The sequence below is a fragment of the Ambystoma mexicanum genome, chromosome 4q, assembly GCF_040938575.1.
Source record: "Ambystoma mexicanum isolate Mex_15411 chromosome 4q, UKY_AmexF1_1, whole genome shotgun sequence".
Taxonomy (NCBI): domain Eukaryota; kingdom Metazoa; phylum Chordata; class Amphibia; order Caudata; family Ambystomatidae; genus Ambystoma; species Ambystoma mexicanum.
The window spans coordinates 269,916,219-269,939,579 of record NC_090928.1 but is presented as its reverse complement, the minus strand read 5'-3'; the positions used below and the strand labels follow the sequence as shown (position 1 = coordinate 269,939,579).

Below are 23,361 nucleotides of genomic sequence, written 5' to 3'. Positions count from 1 at the left end.
TTTAAGGAGCGCACCTTTTATTTGTTGCTTTGCTCTGCTGCTGGTTTCTTCCCTGGGCAGTGCAGGACCCTCCAGTCTTCCTATTTCGTGTCATTCCAACAGTCGCTTCAGGAACCAGGAGCTTCTTCTTCTCCATTTAAAGGTAGTGTGCAAATCCAGTTGTACGTTTCGTTCAGCTGTGGTGAAAGTGTGCGGAATCTTTCTCCAATCCGAGGGCTTGTCCTTCTGTTCTCTATAAACAAACTTATCTGCCGACCAACTTCGTCCGGAACTCTTGGCAAAGACTTAACCGCGAACTACCCTGAACTGTGTGATCATGAGCAAAAGACTTTTGTCCTATTGACTTTGGCCTCAAGCCTTTTTTATTTGATTCCCTCACTGTAGTTCCTCTTAAATTGCCTTGCATACTTACCTGTTGGTGCTGCTCAATTTCTGCCCAACTTTGACTTTCCCTCCCTTTTTAATTAACAGAGTGCCATTTTGCTCCCACTTCATTTTGTGAGCTTAACTTGTCTGGAAACTATTGGCAGTGGTTTGGTGTATTAAGAGTGTGATTTTTAAACTGCTTTACTTTAGTGAAATGTTATACAAATGATGTTTAAATAAATGTATATTCTTTTACTCAGAAACCTTGAGTCAGTGTTTGTTTGAATCATATTAATTGCTGTCCTTTGTGTAACTATTGCTACTGCTCACTAGCTCTTGAGATAAGTCTGGCTGCTCAGCCATCGCTGCCACTTTACTGTGTAGTACAGGCTTGTACCAAAGGTGAATTTGTACTGTCACTTGTAGTCTGAATTGTGTGTGGTGTTGCCAAAGGGTACTGCATATAATTCTGCCTAACACTGGTGTACAGCGGTGAGGATCAAGTATAGTAATTACATTTAGAGTGCTGCTATTACCTTGGATCAACTAACCACAAGTCTAACATCACTAAAAAGCAATATTAATCATGTCTGATATGGAAAGCTACAGTCAGGAGACCCAAATTACACTGTGGATTATTTAAAACATCTGTGTAGAGATAGGAATCTCTCTGTTAAAGGCAAAAAGTCTGAAATGATTGAAAGGTTGTTAGAGAAACAAACTCTGGAGGGTGAGTCTGAAATACCTGACCCCTCAGCAAATGTGGAAAATAATGAGGATGATAATGTGTCTGTTATTGATGAGTTACAGGAAATAGATGTGTCCCCAAATGTAGGCCTCACTGCTCCCTTGTCTGCTCAGCAACCTCAACCTTTGTCCACTGAGACCCCATCAGGTCCTACACTCAGTCCTGAATTCATTGCTCTAGAGAAAATGAGGCTTGACCTGGAATTCAAACGTTTAAATGCTCAAACTGAACAAAAGCAGTTGAATCATGAACTAGAAATGAAAAGGTTATCTCTTGAAAATGCTTCTCTCCCAGAGTCTTCTAGGTCTTCCAGTCCTAAGAGACCCCGCATGCCTAAATACATTGTGGGTATGTATGAGGTTAAGCTTGATATTTTGGATTGGTTGGCAATGTTTGACTATAACCATGGGCTTCAAGGTCTCACAGGGAATCAGTTACTTCCCTGGCTCTTCTCTAGGCTACCCACTGTTGCATCTGATGTTGTAATGGAGTTGGGTGGAGGTGGATAGGATGGATTATGAGTGCGTGAAGCTAGCTTTAATTGCTAGATTTGGAAAGACCCCTTCCCAGTACCTTAAGAGGTTTAGGACCCTCAGAAAGCATTATGGTAACCCTTGGGCTACCTGGGTATGTGAATGTTTGAAAAACTTAGATGGTTGGATTAAGGATTACAGAATGAACACTTATGAAGGTATGAGACATCTTGTTATGTTGGAGTCAATTTATGATGCCTGCTGCCCTGAGCTCAGACAGCACTTGGCTGATTCTAAGGAGATAGATCCCAAGAACTTACCTAAGGCTGCTGACTTGTGAGTTGCCAACAGGACTACTCACAAGGATTCTGGGGCAACTCAGAAGAAGGATGAGGGGAAGCAGCCAAAGACAGATAACCAGGAGAAATATAATACCTCCCATCCAGAAGAGGGCCCCAAACATAACCAGGGTAAGCCACATGGGAAACCAAATAGGGCTAGTGAATCCTCTGGTGCCCAACCAGAGGGAGGTCAGCAGAAGCCCCCATTCCAGAGAGCATTTGGAAAATGCTGTGTTTGTGGGTCAACTGACCATATCAAATGAGATCCCAGGTGCAAGGGTAAACCTGCAGGGATCAGCACTGCCTCCTTAGCCTTCTCTCTAGAGGAAGAAGTACAAATGGTCAGTGCCCACTTTGAACTATTTGCTGAAGCACTCTTGGGTCTTCAAGCCACTGTATCCTTAGAGTCCATGGGTCTGGGTAAGAATCAGAATATGGATGTGTACAGCTCCATTCCAGAAAACTCTAGAGGGCATTATATGGGCATTATCTGCTGGCCCCAGTGTGACACTGGGCTTCTTCAAGCCTGAGGATGTTGCTAAGACACCCAAAGGTCCCACTAAATTTTCTGGAGGCCCTGTCCAGTTGGTTCCAATTCTACCAGCTCTCATTAAGTGTAATAATATGACAGTGAGGATTCCTATCGGTGTTCTTGTTCTTGCAGGAGCTGAGCGCAGAAGGAAGATGCAGGCCTACTGTAGACCGATCCAAACACAGTGAGTGTCACGATGCAGGTGCAGAAAACACAAAGCATGTTTCTCAGCCTGGGCATGGCTTAAATAGTCTCTGGATATCCCAGGTGTCTCTGGGCTGAACCACACCCAAAAGACTAGACTGCACATGCAGTTCTGGGAACCGAAATATGTGGGGGCATCCATCTTGTCCCCATCGATGCACTACAAATCCAATCCCCAATGTTATCCTATGGGAGTGAGTGAGTCTGGTGCCACAAGCGCCAAGTCTGACTCCAAGTGGGTCTTTGGTGGGATGGAGAGGCCCTTGAGGGCCATGTAGGTTGTTGCCGGCCACCAATGGTGATGCCCAAGCCTCATCTATGGGCAACACAGGCAACCCCAAACAAGACACCAATGAACTCGTCACAGCCATACAGCCCCCTCATCAAGGCGACAGATACCATACAGAGCACAAGCTATGCAGGTTCCACGCCAACAGAGACAATGCTACCGCTGTGGGATGTCCTTCCCACACTCTGGGTCATGCCCAGCTCTATCCCAACGATGCACAAACTGCGGAAGAGAGGGATATTTTCACTCTGTATGTAGAGAAGGCATACCATTTCCTCCAATGCGCCCCCAAGCGCCCGCCAGGACGCCTCTCCGCTCGCTGTCCCCACAATACAATCCACTCAGATACTACCAGCAAGGGCAAGGACAGAGGCGATACGTCAGAGCCATTGATGAGTACCAAGCACAGGGGTACCCACCACAGCTGGACCAGGTAGACCAAACCAGATATTTCACGGATGAGTATGATTACCCGCCGGCAGAATATAGGCCTGAAACATTCTACCATGACGAGCAGGAAGGAGCATACAACACGCCATATGATCAGTATGACCAGGACGAGTACGTCAATCTCATACTTGACAATGAGGAGGCCAGGGAGGCCCCCACATGCCGATCAAAATGGGGAACTGCCAATTCCAATTCATGGTCGACTCAGGCGCTACTGTTAATATCATGGGCGAACAGGACTACGCTAAATACCAAACCCACCGACGCTTGAACCATCACACTCGAGAATTTTTCAATGGGGAGCTGCGACCCCCCTGCAGACAGTGGGGCATTTCACACAACGTCTCCTCCTGAATGGTCGGCAAGTGGACACAACCATTCACATCATCCGTTCACTTGCCAGAAGCCGATGCCTACTCAGCTATCATACGGCATCCTGTCTAGGATTGATTGAGATACACGTGGAGGCGGGAGAGACCATTACCGCAACCTCGAACAGACTGAATCCGAGAGACTCTGTCGGCACTATAGCATGCTACCAATCACAAAATCTCATCACACAAGATGATATCACAAGAAAATTCCCCAACCTATGCACAGGGCTGGGTAAACTCAAGGCCCTCCCATCAGACTCCACATCGACCGCTTAGTGAGACAGGTGCCACAACACCCCAGAAGTGTTGGGTTCCACACGCAAGCGGCAGTGTCTGAAGCCCTCCAACAACTGCTTTCCGATGGTATCATCGAACCGGCAACAGGGCCAACGCCATGGGTATCCCATCTCGTGGTCGTGCCCAAGGAAGGAGGCAAGATCCGGTTGTGTGTGGACATGAGGGTAGCAAACACTGCCATTCAACGGGAGAGGCATCCGGGTCCGTGCATTGAGGACATGATTGTGCAACTAAACAATGCGCGGATGTTCTCGAAGCTCGACCTAATCCAAGGCTACCTTCAGCTGGAGCTGCATCCTGACTCCAGGCCCATCACAACGTTTGCGACGCACGACGGACTCTTCAGATACCGGAGACTGAATTTTGGTATCTCGTCCGCCGCTGAGATTTTCCAGGAAGCCATACGCCAGGTCATCAGAGCCATAAGGGGCACTCTGAACTACAGTGACGACATCCTCGTTTTTGGGTCTTCAAAGGAGTCCCACGACAAAGCCCTACACGCCACTTGTGCAGCGCTTCAGGTGGCGGGCCTCGCACTCAACATCACCAAGTGCCGATTCAGCAAGACAAAACTAAAATTCTTTGGACACATCTTCTCCAGTGAAGGGATGATGCCAGACCCCGACAAGGTCGACACAATCACCAACCACAGCAGGTCGCGGATGTCCGCTCCTTCCTCGGCATGGCGGGATACTGTGCGAGGTACATACCCCATTATGTCTCTCCCACTGACCCGTTGAGGAAGCTACTGCAAAAAGACTCAACTTTGAGTGGACCCCCGCATGCCGTCAGGCTTTTACCAGCATCAAACATGCCCTAACGGAAGCACACCGCCTTGCGTACTTTAATCCCTTGTGGCACACAGAAGTGGTGGCAGACGCGAGCCCAGTTGGCCTTGGCGCCATTTTAGCCCAAACTAGCGGCGCAGACATCAACCCCAGACACGTGGTTGCTTATGCAAGCAGGGCATTGTCAACCCCAGAACTGGCCTATTCCCAGGCGGAGAAGGAGAGTTTGGCAGCGGTCTGGGCATGTGAGCATTTTCACAACTTCCTCATTGGAAAACAGTTCAATTTGATCACTGACCACCAGGCGCTGCTGTTGTTGTTCGGGAACCTGCACACCAAGATGCCCCCAAGGATTGAGCGGTGGGGCATCCGTCTACAGGAATACAACTATGACATTATACATCGCCCCGGGGGTGACCTCAACCCCGCTGACTATCTGTCGCGACATCCAGTCGGATCCCCAATGACCCGGAAAGGTGATGTTGCCTATGTGCAGTATGTAGCATCCAACTCGTTACCACCGGATCTATCCCTTGAGATGGTTGCCACCGCATCAGCTGCTGACCCTACGACAGCCCTCGCTATCAGCCTCACGTCGACCAATAAGTGGAAAGACCATCACAGAGCAATGCTGGCACACCCGGGAGTGAGCAGACAGGAAATCCAAAGACTGTCAAGGGTGCACAAGGAACTGGCTGTCAAGGACAACAATATTCTTCTCAGAGGGTGCAGGATTGTCATCCCTGCCACATTAAGGAGCGAGGTTGTCCGAACGGCCCATGAGGGGCACAGAGGGGCCGAAAACACCAAAAAACAGTTGAGGTGCCATGTCTGGTTCCCTTTCTTAGATGCAGCAGTAGAGGAATGGGTGAAGAACTGTCATGCCTGCCAGTGCACGGCCCCGGCTGAAAACCCACTCCCACTACAGCATACGCAGATATCCGATCGCCCGTGGGAGCGAGTAACCATGGACTTCTATGGGCCCACGGAAGCGGGTGACTGTCACAACTGAATTTAAGGGAGGAGGATTTCAATCCCCTCTCCCGAACCACAGAAGCCCAATGGATCGACCCCTCCCACCGTGGTTGGCACGGGCACCTGGATGTTCGAATTACAGGTAGCCACGTGGCAGCCAATGGGGGGAAGAAGGAGTTAGGGCAAGGGGATGGACCAATAAGGGGAAGGAAGGGAAGACAAGACATAAAACGACAAAAGACCTCTACAATTCCTGACTAGATAGCTTAATACTCCTGCAACCTGACCTGACCCTATCTTTAGTAATTAATTAACACATAACACACCACCCTACGCAACTCGTGAGCAAACATGGATTAGCACAACATAATGCACATAGAAAGGCGCTTTTCTCCATTTGGGAAAAGCGAATAACTAGAAATGACTTAAAACCATAATACATTGATAATGAACAGAGAACATTGAGACGTTCACATGCCTCACAAAACATGGATTAACATAATACACTGCACATAGAACTTAATACCTGGAAATGCGGATTTGAAGAGTGGAATTTTCCCTGGTGCTTAGAACGTGAGGTAAGCAATGTGCCAGCTACCAGACGGGCATTTATCTTGCCCAAAAATCAAGGATTTATGTGCCTGCACTTAACTTTTGGTCCGGACACTTTCCTCAGACATCCGGACATAATTACTTGAAGCTTTTGATTTACTCCATGTAAATGCCGTAAACCGGCCAAGTAAATAAACATAGAAACACTTAACTGATGGTCCGGGAGCCTACTGCGGCTGACCCGGACCTGTAGCTCTGGAGCAGATTAAGGAGCGTGTGCCGCCGCACCCTGGGATATAAAGATGCCTTGCGACATAACCGGCGTGATTCCTTCCCGCCACTCGCTTACACCTTCAGCGTTCTTGCTTCGCTCCTGCCGCCGTCGCTGCCGCCGCCCATGCTCTCCAGCATTAATCAACAGCACATGAGTACGGGCGGGCGGCCGTTAAGAGCCCAATCCCTAATTGCAAAGTGCCGGCAGCTGAGTACCGACAGGCCCAAGGAACTACACATTTCCCCATGCTTGCTGGGAATTGTAGTTTTTAGATATGCCGTACCTGTTTCCTCCTGCACCACAGGCCCTTATTCCTGACATTACCTCCCCTTCCAGGGCTCTTCCCAGGACCTGCCTTTTCCGGGTACTTTGCATGAAACATTCTTACCAGACGAGGTGCATGCACTGCACTAGCAGGTTCCCAGGAGCAATCTTCCAGTCCATAACCAGCCCACCGGATCAAATACCATAACACTTGTCTCCTTCTTTTTGAGTCCAAGATCTGCTTTACTTCATATTCCGCATGACCCTCTTTGTGGATAGCTGGAGGTCTCTGCACGCGTGTTCCAGGCGCTGCGGGTTTAAGCAGACACACATGGAATACCGGGTGGATTCTCAGAGATTTAGGCAAACACAATTTCACAGTAACTTCTGACACAATTTTTACTATTTCATAGGGTCCAATAAATTTGGGAGCAAATTTTCGAGATCCAATTAGAGGCAAATTGCGTGTGGATAGCCATACCTTATCCCCCACCTTGTACTGCGGAGCCTCCCTTCTCTTTCTGTCTGCGTACAACTTATATTGAGTTTTTGCATATTCCAAATTATCTCGCGCCTTTTGTCTGATGGTTAGAAGCAATTGTTTTCTGTTTTGGAGTGTTGGAAAATTCTCAACATTTGGTAGCTGTTCTGGTAACATTTCCTGTACCTGCCCATACAAGCACTCATTGGGAGCCATTCCCAGGGAAGCATGTTCTGCGTTATTATAAGTGAATTCCGCTAACCATAAGGCTTGAACCCACAACTCCATTCCTTCATGTAAATAACAGCGCAAATATTGCTCCAGCGTCTGGTTAACTCTTTCAGTTTGTCCATCCGTCTGGGGATGGTAACTAGTAGACAGGGCACAATTGATTCCTAACATCTGACAGAAAGCGCGCCAAAACCTTGATGTAAACTGCGGTCCCCTATCAGAAACAATAGTACGTGGTAGTCCGTGCAGGCGAACCACATGCAGCAAAAACAATTCTGCCAATTCCCCTGCTCCTGGAATACCTCTACAAGGCACAAAGTGAGCCTCTTTAGACAAGTAATCTACTACCACCCAAATCGTATCATACTGATCATCCGGTGGTAAGTCTGTGATAAAGTCCATTGATATGTGTGTCCATATTTTGGTGGGAGTGGGCAAGGGTTTAAGTAACCCTGACTTCTTGGTGTGATCAGCTTTACTTCGTACGCATGTTTCACATTCCTGCACGTACTTGATTACCTCTTGTTTCAAATTGGGCCACCAAAATTATCTTTCCACTAAAGTCTGTGTCTTTTTACTCCCTGAATGTCCAGCCAGAGGGGAATTATGGCACCAATGCATAGCCTTCGTTTGGAGTTCCAAAGTGGGCAAATATAATCTGCCATCATAATAAGGGAGATTCTCTTTAAATGTTTCCAAAGGGTTATTCACTCCCCAACTCTGATTCTTTTGATTCCTCATTGCATGTTTCACCTGCTTCATCAACTTAGATACTACGGCTCCTACCACCTTCTCTGCCGGAATTATAGATTTAGTTTCCGATACCATGTTGTCCATGTTTTGTTGGCGTGATAAGGCATCTGCTTTTCCATTTCTTTTTCCCGGGCGGAAGGTCACCACAAAATCAAATTCGTTGAAAAATTGAGACCACTGTAGTTGTCTAGGACTCAATGTGTGAGCCGTTTTAAAGTACTGTAGGTTTTTATGGTCTGTCACTACCACCACCTGATGTTTAGCCCCCAGTAAATAATGTCTCCATTCCAAGAAAGCTGCCCTGATAGCTAACAATTCTTTATCAGTGATGGAATAATTTTGTTCACATTGAGTGAGCTTTCGTGAATAATAAGCTACTGGATGCCAACTCCCTTCTGGATCCTTCTGAGATAATACTGCTCCTATGGCCACATTGGACGCATCAGTTTCTACTTGAAACATCCTATCCAAATCTGGATGTCGTAATACTGGAGCTGTGGTAAATGCCATTTTTAGTTCTTGAAAAGCCTTTTCCGCCCCCACATCCCAACAAAAACTTGTTGCTTTTCTTAATAACCTTGTTATCGGTGCCACAATCTGAGAAAAATTAGTAATGAATCGTCTATAGAAATTGGCGAACCCCAAAAAAGATTGAATATTTTTGACACACTGGGGTTTGGGCCAGTCCAGGACTGCTTGCACCTTGCTTTTGTCCATAATTATCCCTTCCGCGGTCAGAATGAAACCCAAAAACTCCACTCTTTTCACATGAAAGGCACATTTTTCCAATTTCACATATAACTGATGTTCTTGCAATTTCTTTAACACTGCTCTTACATGGTTCACATGCTGTTCTTGTGAATTAGAATAAATTAGAATGTCATCAATATATACAATAACAAAAATGTCCAAAAGCTCACTCAAAACCTCCTGCATAAAAAATTGAAATGCCGCAGGAGCATTACACAAACCAAAAGGCATAACCAAACAGTCCAAACTTAGTTCTAAATGCAGTTTTCCACTCATCACCTTTTTTGACACGAATCAAATGATAAGCTCCACGTAAATCAAGTTTTGTGTATACCACTGCTGTTTTCACTTGATCCAGCAATCCAGAAATTAAAGGGAGTGGATATCTGTTTTTTACTGTCACTTTGTTCAAGGCACGATAATCAATACATGTCCTCAACGTACCTTCTTTTTTAGGCACAAAAAACAATGGAGATGAGACTGGTGATGTGGAATGTCGAATGAATCCTTTCTTTAACATATCATCCAAATACTCTCTCAGATGTTGGTTTTCGGTTTCCGTTAATGCATAGATTCTGCTACATGGCAGTTTAGCCCCGGGTTCTAACTCTATAACACAGTCATATAGTCTATGGGGAGGCAATTGTTCCGCTCCTCCTTTGTCAAACACATTTGCAAACTCTTGATATTGAGCCGGAACCTGTAACCCCACAGCCCCTACCACTTGCACTGCCCGTGGCTGATCTGCCAAAAACAATGCAGGACTCACCTCCTCCTCAATGTGACCAATGCATTCTGGATTCTCAAAAAAAATCTCTCTAGCTACCCAATCAATTCTTGGATTATGCTGAGTCAACCAAGGAATTCCTAAAATAAGACCAAATTGGGGAGCTGCAATTAGATCCAGTACAATGTCCTCTACATGTCCAGACTGACACCTCATTTCTATGGGTTGAGTTTGTTGACAAATGGGTCCTGAAATTAAAGGCGACCCATCCACCGACTGCACCCCTTCCACCTGAGTCTTTTCTCGCAATGGTAACCCCAGTCTTTTGGCCAAATCAATGTGAATAAAGTTTCCAGTTGCCCCTGAATCTATCATGGCTGACACCATCTGTTTTGTACAAGCAAAAAATAAAGTTACCAAGATATACAAATGAGAATTACCTTTTCGTGAAGTATTTGCTACCCAAGTGGGGAACTTTTCAACCACTGAGCCTGACACCTGTGTTCCCCCTAAGGCCTGCCCAATACTTTTCCCGACTCGCTTTTGCTCTTATCTCCACCACCTATCTTTTTGGGGGTATTTGGACAAGTACGAATATAATGTCCAGGTTGACCACAGTACAAACACAAATTATTAACCTTCCTCTGCTCCTTTTCTATAGCCGATAAAGGTCCCCTCACCCCTCCAATCTGCATAGGTTCCCCTTCACCGTTTCTGTTCACCCTTCCTCTATCCAATCGTACAAAAGGTACCACCTCTGTTTTTTTCTTATCTCCTTTTCGTTCATTCATCCTATGGTCCAACCTTAATGCCAAATCAATCATAGCTGTACATGTGTTGGGCTGAGTCTCCACCTGTGCCATAGCGTCTTTTAATTCTTCTTTCAATCCCTGATAGAATAAAACTGTCTGTTTATTTTCTGGCCAATCTGTTTCAATTACCAGTCTATTGAAGTGTGTCACATAAGCAACCAAATCCCTGGTACCCTGTTTTAGTGCCAATAACTCCTTGTCTTGTGCCAATGACACTTCCCTTCGGTCAAATAATCAACCAAATTCTGCCAGAAAATTATCCCAATTATACAATAATGGATCATCTTTCTGTACCAATGGCATTGCCCAGGCGGCTGCATCTCCTGTTAGATATGAAATCACAAAGGCAGTTCTTGCTTGCATAGTCTCAAAGGCCGAGGGTTTACACAGGAAATGTAACCTACACTGGGTCAAGAACGTCATGTATTTTTTTGGATCCCCAGAAAATCTTTCAGGCGCAGCCAATGGTACACTACTGGGAGCTTGAACCACCACAGTGGGCGTTCTTGTTCCTGCTCTACTGGTAGAAGACCCTGCTTCCTCCAAAGGAGTCTCTTGTGCTACCAATCCTTGTACTTGATTCTTCAGAGTACTAGATTCCTGTCTGACATGTATCAATTCCACCTGAATCTCCTGAAGTGCCTTTAGCACTTCCTCTAACGAGGGAGGGTTATCCATTTGGCCTGGGTGGTTCAGTAATCCCGAAATCAGGGGCTGTTGATTTTGTCACAACTGAACTTAAGGGAGGAGGATTTCAATCCCCTCTCCCGAACCACAGAAGCCAAATGGATCGACCCCTCCCACCGTGGTTGGCACGGGCGCCTGGATGTTCGAAATACAGGTTGCCATGAGGCAGCCAATGGGGGGAAGAAGGAGTTAGGGAAAGGGGATGGACCAATAAGGGGAAGGAAGGTAAGACAACAAGACATAAAACGACAAAAGACCTCTACAATTCCTGACTAGATAGCTTAATACTCCTGCAACCTGACCTGACCCTATCTTTAGTAATTAACACATAACACGCCACCCTACACATCTCGTGAGCAAACATGGATTAGCACAACATAATGCACATAGAAAGGCGCTTTTCTCCATTTGGGAAAAGCGAATAACTAGAAATGACTTAAAACCATAATACATTGATAATGAACAGAGAACATTGAGACGTTCACATGCCTCACAAAACATGGATTAACAAAATACACTGCACATAGAACTTAATAACTGGAAATGCGGATTTGAAGAGTTGAATTTTCCCTGGTGCTTAGAACGTGAGGTAAGCAATGTGCCAGCTACCAGACTGGCATTTATCTTGCCCAAAAATCAAGGATTTATGTGCCTGCACTTAACTTTTGGTCCGGACGCTTTCCTCAGACGTCCGGACATAATTACTTGAAGCTTTTGATTTACTCCATGTTAATGCCGTAAACCGGCCAAGTAAATAAACATAGAAACACTTAACTGATGGTCCCGGAGCCTACTGCGGCTGACCCGGACCTGTAGCTCTGGAGCAGATTAAGGAGCGTGTGCCGCCGCACCCCGGGATATAAAGATGCCTTGCGATTTAACCAGCGTGATTCCTTCCCGCCACTCGCTTACACCTTCAGCGTTCTTGCTTCGCTCTTGCCGCCGTCGCCGCCGCCGCCCATGCTCTCCAACATTAATCAACAGCACATGAGCACGGGCGGGCGGCCGTTAAGAGCCCAATCCCTAATTGCAAAGTGCCGGCAGCTGAGTACCGACAGGCCCAAGGAACTACACATTTCCCCATGCTTGCTGGGAATTGTAGTTTTTAGATATGCCGTACCTGCTTCCTCCTGCACCACAGGCCCTTATTCCTGACAGTGACTATGTCCTGCTGCTAATAGACGAACATTCAAGATTCCCGATTGTCAAACTGGTTACCACCACAGCGTTTCCCCAAGTAGCAGCGGCATTGGAGGAAGTATTCAGCGAGTGGGGAATCCCCAAAAAAGTCAAATCTGACAATGGACCACCGTTCTGTGGCCACGAGTTCGGGGCACTGGCGAAGCATCTAGGTTTCACACACATGAAGATAACTCCCCGCCACCCGCAAGCGAACGGAATGGCAAACGCTTCATGGCGTCAATTAAAAAGACGATACAGAGGGCCAGAGTCGAAGCAGTCAATCCCCACCAGGCACTGTGTCGACTCCTACGAGACTAAAGAAACACACCCCATGAAGCCACGAACAAGATACCCGCCAAGCTAATGCTCCGCTACGAAGTGCAAACCCGCATACCACGCAACCCGTCAAGCGATGAGCCGCCGGACATGGACATACTCCAAAAGGATGCAGAAGCCAAAGAGAGAGCAAGACGAGACACTGACACTCGCCGACATGTAGTCACAAAAGATTTTCACATAGGAGATGAAGTTCTCGTCCAACAGCCAACGCCCAGAAAGACAGATCCGCGGTTTGCCCCAAGTCCCATGAGGGTAACCGCAGTGAAAGGTACGATGGTGACAGCTGAAGATCAAAACAGAGCTGTCACCAGGAACTGTCAGCAATTCAGACACTATGTCAGGCGAGAGGGAATGGAGCTACCTCAGAGACCGTTGTCCCCAGAACCGCGAGAGCCGCAAGACGACCTGTGGACCCCTCCGGTAGCAGATCCTGGAGGGACAAGCCATGAAGCAGGAACTCAGGAAATGTTAGGGCCAGTTGCCCAAGATGAGAGACCACGGCGAACCATCAAGAAACCTGTGAGGCTTGTTGAAGAATGTGGAGTTGATGTTTGGACATATTGTTTGGGGGTGGTGTTGCCGGCCACCAATGGGTTAACTTGGCTAGCCCCCGCCGTTGGAGAGGCGGAGTTTATAACGGGGAGTTGGGGAACGAAGGGAGTTCTGGGTAAGGCTCGAGAAGCGCCAGTTACTGTTTGTGAAAGGGAAATAAAGACGTGTTGAGAAACCCCTCTGAGTGCGCGTCCTCCTTTCAGGCCTCGTAGAAGGCAACATAGGTGATCGTGGCCTGGCTCCAGCCTGACATCTTGGAGGGCTGGGGACATGAGGGGCAGGAATCATGACAGCAGCATTTACCTTGCTTGACCACAGCCCCTCCAACCAAGATACCTGAGACCCAACATACTCTTGTGAGAGAGGTGGTGAGGAACCATGGAGGCCCCTCTAGATCTAAGGGATTCCTTTCTAAGGACCCCTTGAAAAAGCTCATTATAGGTTCAGAAGTTGATACAACTTCTGAGGGACTGTTAGATCAGACCCCCTATACATTAAAAAAGAGTGATGTACCTCAACAGGTTTTTAGGTCATTTAGTCTTCAAATAAAGAATGTCACCACCAAAATGCTGATGGTCTCTCTAGGATGTTTTTAACCGACTAGAGGTAGAGATTCATCCAGGAGTGGATTAAATCCTCCTGTCCCTTAGTCTGGGGAGGCGAGTGTTGGGGAGAATTCTCAAGAATGGCCAATTTCCCTTACCTACTGAGTCCCTCAGCAGCTTTGATGGATTTCTAGGATTTATATTTTTCACCTGGTAAGAGTGTGAGCCCTTTTTCCCACTCTTACATGTGTTTTGCTGTGTGTGTTTAACATTTTTGTGTTCATAGACTGTGGAGCCTCACCTACTCCACAGGCATCATCTTTTTATTGAGTGTTACGCAGCACCTTCAGTGCAGTGACACAGGGTTGTCTTTTAGACTTCCCAACTCAGACTCCATTTTCTGGGCCGGATTCCTGTCTCCCAGAACATGTAAAGCTGCCATTGACTTTATTAGCTTTTTAAAACCACAGACCCAGTACAAACCATCTTCCATGGAGTACTGGAAAGGGTTAATACTTATCCTATTTCGTCTGTTTCTCTTGGAGCATTGTTTCGCTCCCTTTTCATCAAGACTTGGCTGGTGGCAGTGTTAACTACCCTATTTTTCCTACCGCGGTTATCTTAAATAACCTTGGAATTGTTTTAGGCTATCTTGGTAGCCTCGAACTTAAACCACCGCCATTTCTTTTTGAAAATGTCTTTCTCGTGTTTTTCTCTGTGCACCAAACCAGGTTTGGTTCCTTTGTTCACTGTCTTTTCACAGGCTTCTACGCAGAAGCCCTCCTTAGGTGCCTGTATGTCTGGAGGGGGACAGGATGTGAGGGAGGGGTTTAGGACTCCCTATACAGGGTCTCCTTGGAGACCCATGTCGCACTCTGAAATGACTAGCTGTGCTGACTGTCCCGGCGGGACAGCCGCCCTGCTGTGTGATTGACAGCCAGGCTTTGTGAATGGGGGAAAACTGCATAAAAAGCAGGTCTCTGGGTCTGGAAAGGCAGAGTCGCCACTGGACCGAAAGAACTGACGAGGAGCTGACGCAAGAGGACCTCTACCATGACTGAACCGCCCAGTGAAGCCCTGCTGCAGGTCCGAATCCTCAAACTCCAACGATAGAGAAGATCCTCCAGGAATCTTCTTCCCCTGAGCTTGTGGGACCAACCAGTTTGCCCATACTGCAAGACAGACTCCCTCCTCTGGTCAAATTCACTGTACAGAGCTACAGTTGGCCGGATAGCCAGGAAGGTCGGACCCTGCTTGGGTTTTAAGGAGTGCACCTTTTATTTGTTGCTTTTCTCTGCTGCTGGTTTCTTCCCTGGGCAGTGCAGGACCCTCCATTCTTCCTACTTCGCGTCAGTCCGACAGTCGCTTTAGGAACCGGAGCCTGCAGGAACTGCCAAGAACATCTGCCTCAGCTACAGCTTCTTTTCCATTAAAGGTACTGTGCAAATCCGGTTGTTCGTTTCGTTCAGCCACAGTGAAAGTGTGTGAAATCTTTCTCCAATCCGAGGGCTTGTCCTTCTCTTCTCTTTGAACAAACTTTTCTGCTGACCAACTTCGTCCGAAACTCTTGGCAAAGACTTAACCGCGAACTACCCTGAACTGTGTGATCTTGAGCAAAAGACTTTTGTCCTATTGACTTTGGCCTTAAGCCTTTTTTATTTGATTCCCTCACTGTAGTTCCTCTTTCTAAATTGCCTTGCATACTTACCTGTTGGTGCTGCTCAATTTCTGCCTAACTTTGACTTTCCCTCCCTTTTTAATTAACAGAGTGCCATTTTGCTCCCACTTCATTTTGTGAGCTTAACTTGTCTGGAAACTATTGGGAGTGGTGTGGTTTATTAAGAGTGTGATTTTTAAACTGCTTTACTTTAGTGAAATGTTATACAACTGATGTGTAAATAAATGTATATTCTTTTACTCAGAAACCTTGAGTCAGTGTTTGTTTGAATCATAGTAATTGCTGTCCTTTGTGTAACTATTGATACTGCTCACTTGCTCTTGAGATAAGTCTGGCTGCTCAGCCATCGCTACCACTTTACTGTGTAGTACAGGCTTGTACCAAAGGTGAATTTGTACTGTCACTTGTAGTATTAATTGTGTGTGGTACTGCATATAATTCTGCCTAACACTATCATTTCCCCCGATCCGGCCCGCTCCAAGAACGAGTGCTGTGCTTGGCACTTCCACTAACTAAGGATCCTCCAACCTCCGTGAGGCCCCCGTTGGACCCAGGTTGCGGCTAGCTTGTGTTTTTGGCCCAACACCCATCCGCCGCCATTACTACCAATACGATTAATGGCCGACACAAGATTTGCTTACATCTGCAAGCACATATGCTGAGCCCAGCCTCCCGAATCGCAGCATCAGATTGGCTGCTGATCCTCTCTTGAAGGACCCGCCTCAACCCATAGGCGTAAGCCGGGCGCCGAAGTTCCAGTCCATCAAGGGCCATCAAAAGGGCCTGTCTGCGCCTGTCTGCGCAGGGGCGTGGTCGGTGGAGGTGCCTCAATGCTCTCCTACGAGCACTGTAAGTACTCTGAACAATCGCCCAAATCGCTGTACCTGCTCTTATGTACCTTTCCACGCAGTCGACTAACACAGCCTGCATATCAGGTGCATCTCCCCACGATCTTGTTCAGTGCCGTCTAACCACCATTTCAAGCCCATAAGCGGCGCCTCCCAGGCTCCAGCGGACTAGACCACATTTAACCTCATCCACATGACCAGCACACAGACTCGCCGGAACTTTGAACTAGCCATAAGTGGCCATGTGCCTAACATGTGTACAACCTGCTATTTATCTACCCCTTACATATCTACCCCTACATTCCCTAGACCAATCCATACCTATGTGAAACTCTCATGTGTAGCCTATAATTGTGTCTAACCTGCTCCCAGCCCCCGGACCAGCCCACAATCGTCTTACCTCCTATGACTAGCCTACGACTAGCCTAGAAGTGTCTTTGCCTTGTTGCCTGCATATTCCTTGATCTACTGTGATTTTGGACTAGCCTACAATTTGTTTTATTTCCTGTGACTAGCCCACAAATGATGTTGATGCACCTGCCAGTATAATTCTGATGTACTGTAACCTTGGACTAGTCTACAATCTTGTCATGCTTCCTATGCCTAGCCTACGACTAGCCTAGAAGTGTTTTTGCCTTGTTTGCCTGCATATTCCTTGATCTACTGTTATTTCCGATCAGCCTAAAATCCGTTTATGCTTCTTATGCCTAGCCTGTAACTAGCATACTACTTACCTAAAGCCCATCGCAGGAACATGTCAACGCCACTCCCGTGCTCCCACAAGGTACCACCCACTCCTTTCCTACCAGCATTGGACATGAGTACAGCCAACCCTACACGCTCTGACTCCCTGCCGAACCACACCACCATCCCCACTAAACCACCCTTCAGTACACAAACCAACACCAACCCTATGCCTCCCCACCTGTGAAATCAGAGACTAGGCTGCCGTACCACCCGCCTCTCAGCTTCCCCTAATACCGGCATCACTAAGCACTCCCAGCACTCACCATCACCGACCATCACTCCCACCCCTAAATCATCCAGCAAAACCAACACACCCAATATCATCCCTACTACAACTAAACATAAAGACAACCAGAGAACACAGTTTCAATGTGCACTCATCAGCGCTCGCTCCCTCCCATCACACTCCTAGAGATTCATGATCTCATCACAGACCTAAACCTAGACCTACTAGCCATCACTGAGACCTGGTTACATGAAGCCTCCAGACCAGCCATATGCCAAACATTACCTCCAGGGTACACCATTCTACGCCAAGACAGAATGTCCAGTAAAGGAGGAGGGGTCACCCTAATTCTCAGAGAAACCCTCAAAGCTAGGCAATTAAAAACCTCTGAGGCTGACAACTTTGACTAGCTATCAGTAAAAATATCACCCTCACCAAATGACACCATAACAATACACATCGCCTACCGACCACCAGGCCCTACTCTCAACTTCCAGTCCAACATCACTCACATTTTAGGTGACAACCTTAAAACAAACTCAAGAGCCATCCTCTTAGGGGACCTCAACCTGGGCTTCAAAGATCCAAAAGATAAGAAAAGCAAATCCCTCGCCAAAGCTCTCCATGACCTAGGATTCACTCAACGAGTGAACAAACTGACTCACAATAAAGGTTGTATCCTGAACTGGATTGCAGACCATAACTGTGCAGCTGACATGAGCTCTAACACCCCTTGCCCTCGCCCTTGGAATGACCACCACCTACTTCACTTCTTCATACCTTCTAATTTAGAAGGGAGCTCAAACATACCCGCACCAGCCACAATGGCTCGATCAGAAAAACTGCTCACTGTGGACAGGCTTTTCCCTCTCCTGGAAACTTCGGTACTGGCGCATCCCACATCCAACGACCCCACAACACTAGTGGAGATCTACAACACCACTCTCACATTTATAATAGATGTTGTAGCCCACTGGAAATGAAAAAAGCAAAACCCAGACTCCATGCAAACTTCTGGTTCATCCAAGAACTCCAAGACGCCCGAACCGCTAAAAGAACAGCACTAACCTCCTGGAAAACAAATCCCTCCACTACCACAAGAGACACCTACCTCACAGCTGCTAAACTATATAGAAAAGCCATCTCTAGAGCTAAAGCTGCCACTTACAACACCAGAATTGAGAAAGCTAACTCTCAATCTAAAGAGCTATTCGCCATCTATAACAAACTGACCATCCCCCCCACATCCGCACATCCTACTGAAAAAGACGCAACATGGTGCAACAACATCCAACATGCCATGTTAGATGAAATCACAAAAATCCAGAAAAAAATCAAATCCCAATTCGACAAACTGCCCAAAACCAATCCAACACTACCACCCAAGCCTCCCACCAGCATACCAAATGATAACGCTGCACACAGCACAAACCCACCAATACCCTTCTCATTCAGGGAAGTCACAGTTCCTGAAGTCCTACTAATCATGAAGCAGACCAAACCATCTGTATACAAAGGAGACACTTGCCCAGCCAACATAATCCAAGACTGTTCCACAGCTTTGGCCCCTTTTATAACCCCTTTCATCAATACCTCATTCGCCACCAGCACCGCCCCACTCACCTCAAGGAAGCATGGGTTTGGCCGCTATTAAAAAAACCTACCCTGTACCCCGACTCCCCAAACAACTACCGTCCAATTACCACTGTGCCGTTCCTGCTTAAGATCTTAGATAAGGTTGCATATTGAAGATCCAGTCATGTCTGGAAACGCACAACATTCTTGGAAAAAGGCAATCAGGATTCCACCCTCGCCATGGCACAGAGTCAGCCCTACTTGACCTCAAGAACCAACTACTTGAAACAATGGACAAAGGCAAGACCTCACTCCTCCTACTTCTAAATCTCTCAGCGGCCTTTGACTTGGTTGACCATAAGATCCTGTGTAAACACCTCACTGACACATCGCACTTCTCCCAAAAAGCCACCGCCTGGATCACATCCTTCCTGACCGGTCGAGCGATGAGAGGCTTCTCGGACCAAGCATCCGCCCTGACATCACCCATCAGTTGTAGAGTCCCACAAGGCTCATGCACCTCCCCCACCCTCTATAACCTCTTCACTCTCACCGTATTCAGTGACCTAGAAGGCTTCGGCATAGCTTTTACAAACTATGCCAATGACACCCAAATTCTCCTACCCCTAACAGGCAACTATGAACAAGACCTTAAGACCCTCCAAGACCCATATGCACGTATCCAGGCCTGGATGGCGGCTAATGGTCTATGCCTAAACGGGGAAAAAACAGAGATTCTGCTGGAAGGCCCCAAAAAGGGCTTAAAAAGACTAGACGCCAACTATAGTTCCTTCAGCATCAAGGAAACTGTCATAAAAACCTAAGACACAGTCAAAACTCTCTGAGTTTATCTTGACTCCACCTTATCAATGAACAGGCAAGTCAGTGCCATCTCCTCAACAGCAGCACTCACATCAAAAATCATAAATGCTGTCAAAACCTACCTTTCCACAAATAACTGCCTCAACATAGCGAGAGCCACAACTGCCGCAAAACTTGACTACTGCAACATCCTACTCCTAGGTATCTCCAATAACAACATCAACAGATTGCAAATCACACAAAACAGTGCCCTCAGAGCTGCGCTCAGCATACCCAAGAGAGAGCACATTTCCTAGGCAAGGAAAGATGCTCAATGGCTCCCGGTCAAAGAGCGCATAACATTGAAAGCCCTCACAATCACACACAGATGCATCGCTCAGACGGCCCCAGCATACATAGTGGAAAGGATACACCAATCACCAGACCACAGACCTAAAGGTGACCAATACTCACACCAACTCTCATTCCCGGCATTCAATAGAGCTAAAGCAGGCGGCTCCAGCTTAGAGTTACTAGCTCCCAAAGCCTGGAACTCACTTCCACTCAGTCGAAGAAAGGAAGAATGCCTTGCAACTTTCAGAAAAGCTCTATAGACAAAGCTCTTCAACTAGACCGCTTTATATCTTGCACTGCCTCCAACATTGTTCTTCTGTAACTTTCGAACACATCTCCACAATGTCATCTAATGTCTATTCTGTTTCTGTAACCAATGTATAACTTGCAACAAGTGAATATCCTGTAACAGCGCCACGATGCCTACAGGCCGCTGGGTGCTTTATAAATCCAAATAAATAAACGAACTGTAACTTTTTTCATAAAAAAAGTAAATCACTATAAATTTCGCGCAGCATTGGTGGATGCCAGCAAACAATTTGTTTGTTTTTCAAAAATATTTTAGATGCCACTGTGGTCTGCAAGGCTATTCGCTCACATTGGAAGTGAAGGTCACAGCTTTTGAATTTTGCTTGTGAGCTGTGCACACCCACGCGTCCTACACAGTCTAAGGTTTGATTGTTTTTCATCCTTGGAAGAAAGGGAGGATTCCGAATGGAATGAATGAAGGGAGGTGTGTAATACCGTGAAATATGATAAGGTTCACCATTCCAAAACTGGACAAAGGAACATGTAATTTTATTTTATGAAAATGTGTTGATCTGAACGGAGTCTATGTGTTACGCCGAGAGAATGCAAATGCCAAATATTATGTAAGTTTTACTATAGATGATTTAATGGACGAACGAGTAAAGGTTTCATTATCTGACCGTTATTGCTGGCTTACATTGTAATGGGTTGTTGTTTATGGAATATTGCAACAACATTCAAAAACAACCTGTGTGTGTACTTGTCTTTGTCCCAGGCAAATGGGCAGTCCAGCACCGAAATGCACGGAGTCCACATCTGGGTTCCCCCAGGTTCCACCACCGCCAAATTCTACACTAATATTCTGTTAAAATGCTATCTATGTGTTCTTCGAATTCTTCCATCAACTTCTGCTTCCCATTGCGAGCTAAACATACCCCATAGCACTATCCTCTCAAGCACATCGTAGACTCCAACTTTCCAAAATGTTTTCTCTGTGTTTCCATTGTTTCACATTTTTGTTCATCATTAGTCACACGGTGCAGAATTAATGGGTAAATTGATACATTTGAATAAAGAACGGCCACTGAGACACATTTCTGTTATGTTTTCTACACAGCTACATCCTGCCTTTCTGCAAATGTCATCGATTCCACATACCAATTGATGGCTTCTTTAGCCAGCAGCTGCAGATACACTTAAATGGCTGGATTAGAATGACGCTGTTTTGGGATGATCGCCCCGGGCCGATATGCCCTTCGCGGTCCCAGCAATAAGGAGCAACTTGACATCACAACCTGAGTAGCGCCAAGCTAATGCCAAAGCCTTGCAATTCACAGATGTGTCCAATGCGCTTCTTATACCCAAAAGGAACACCGTGTGACTCACGATAAACATTTGTGGATCGAGAACAAAGAAAGAAATTACCAATGTGGTTGAATATGACAATCGCCGGATGTCCTTGGAGTGTTTATTGTGAAATAAAAGCACATTATAAATTGCATAGTATTGCGGTTTCCTTTAAAAATAATATTTTGTATTCAAAATTGAGACACACTGTGTTGTGAGAGGATGTGTGTTGATATTCTGGGTTCTGCGTCAACTGATGTCAACACGTTTGGCTACGCTGCCCAGTAATGTCATTGAGGCGGAGAATATCGCTAGGAATGGTGATGTCAGCTTCAGGGACGGGGGATGTGATTTAGTGCCGCCAGGGCAGTTCACCTTCGGGCGATGCGGCAACAGATAAGATTAGCACAAGATAAGATGGCTGCACCCTGCTGCCTGATTTTGCATGTGTAAAAGTGAGGAAAACTACAGTAATGTGCATAGGAAATGTTTGTATGATCAATCAACGTATGCTTAAAAACACATGCCCAAACTCTCGGGACAATAATATTTTTGAGCACACTATTCCTTTAATTGTTGCTTGGGGGTGATTGGCTTGAGCCTCTATACCGCTGAACGAGACCTCCGGTAGGTTTTTTCAAAGTATGGGCCACTTGCGATGTGTCCATTGTTTATGATCAACAATCGCACAAGAACTTCGAGGGTTCCAAGGAGGCCAAACAGCGTGCAAATGGCATGGAATTGGATGGCCAAAGGATTTGTGTAGATTTGTCGATTACTAAAAGACCTCACACACCCACAGCTGGTATATACATGGGGAGACCAACATATGGCAGCAATCGTCGCAGAGATTACTATTACTGTGGATATGAACGAGGAGGAGGATACGATGACCGTGACTTTTACAGCAGCAGATCATCCTACAGAGGAGCCAGAGGAGGGTGGCGAGGTGGCCAAGACAGAGATTAGTATTCTAGCAGAAGACGCTCCCCATCTCCATACTACAGCGGGGGTGGCTACAGGTCTCGCTCCAGGTTCTGTTCCTATTCGCCTCATCGCTATTGAAGCGTGAATTAAGAAGATTCCTCAATTTAGCCCTAAATTCGGGTTGCATTTGTAGACAACACCTTTTTTTTTCTTCTGTCAACCGTGCCTAATGATAGGTGGCTTTTACGCCTTTTATGATGTTTGGAATATACATTGCTGTTGCATATTTGTCTAGTTGGTGGTTTGTTAAAACTTGTGTACAACCATTTTGCATGGGTTTTTTTTTACAGTCCGTTCCAACTGCTACGGTAACAATTGTACCATAACTTGTTTAAAACCTTCTGACTATTGGCTCTGGTGTTAGAAAATGGATGCAATAAAACTACCTTTTCTTTAAAAAAAAGTTTAAAAAAAATAAAAAATACCTAACTTCTTAGGTGGGTAGGTGTCAGAGATTGAAATTGGGATTCAACACAAAGATGGGGGGATGACAAAATCGTCATCTTCCTTCCCCGCCATGCAGCACTGAGTTTAAGCAAGGCCAATGTAGCAGTTCTAGTGAA

General features: G+C 46.4%; 1 pseudogene; it reads left to right on the top strand.

The window, feature by feature from the left end:
* The first annotated feature begins 4,292 nt into the window (after positions 1–4,292).
* LOC138467236 (transformer-2 protein homolog beta-like) lies at positions 4,293–22,876 on the top strand (annotated as a pseudogene).
* Positions 22,877–23,361: the final 485 nt, after the last annotated feature.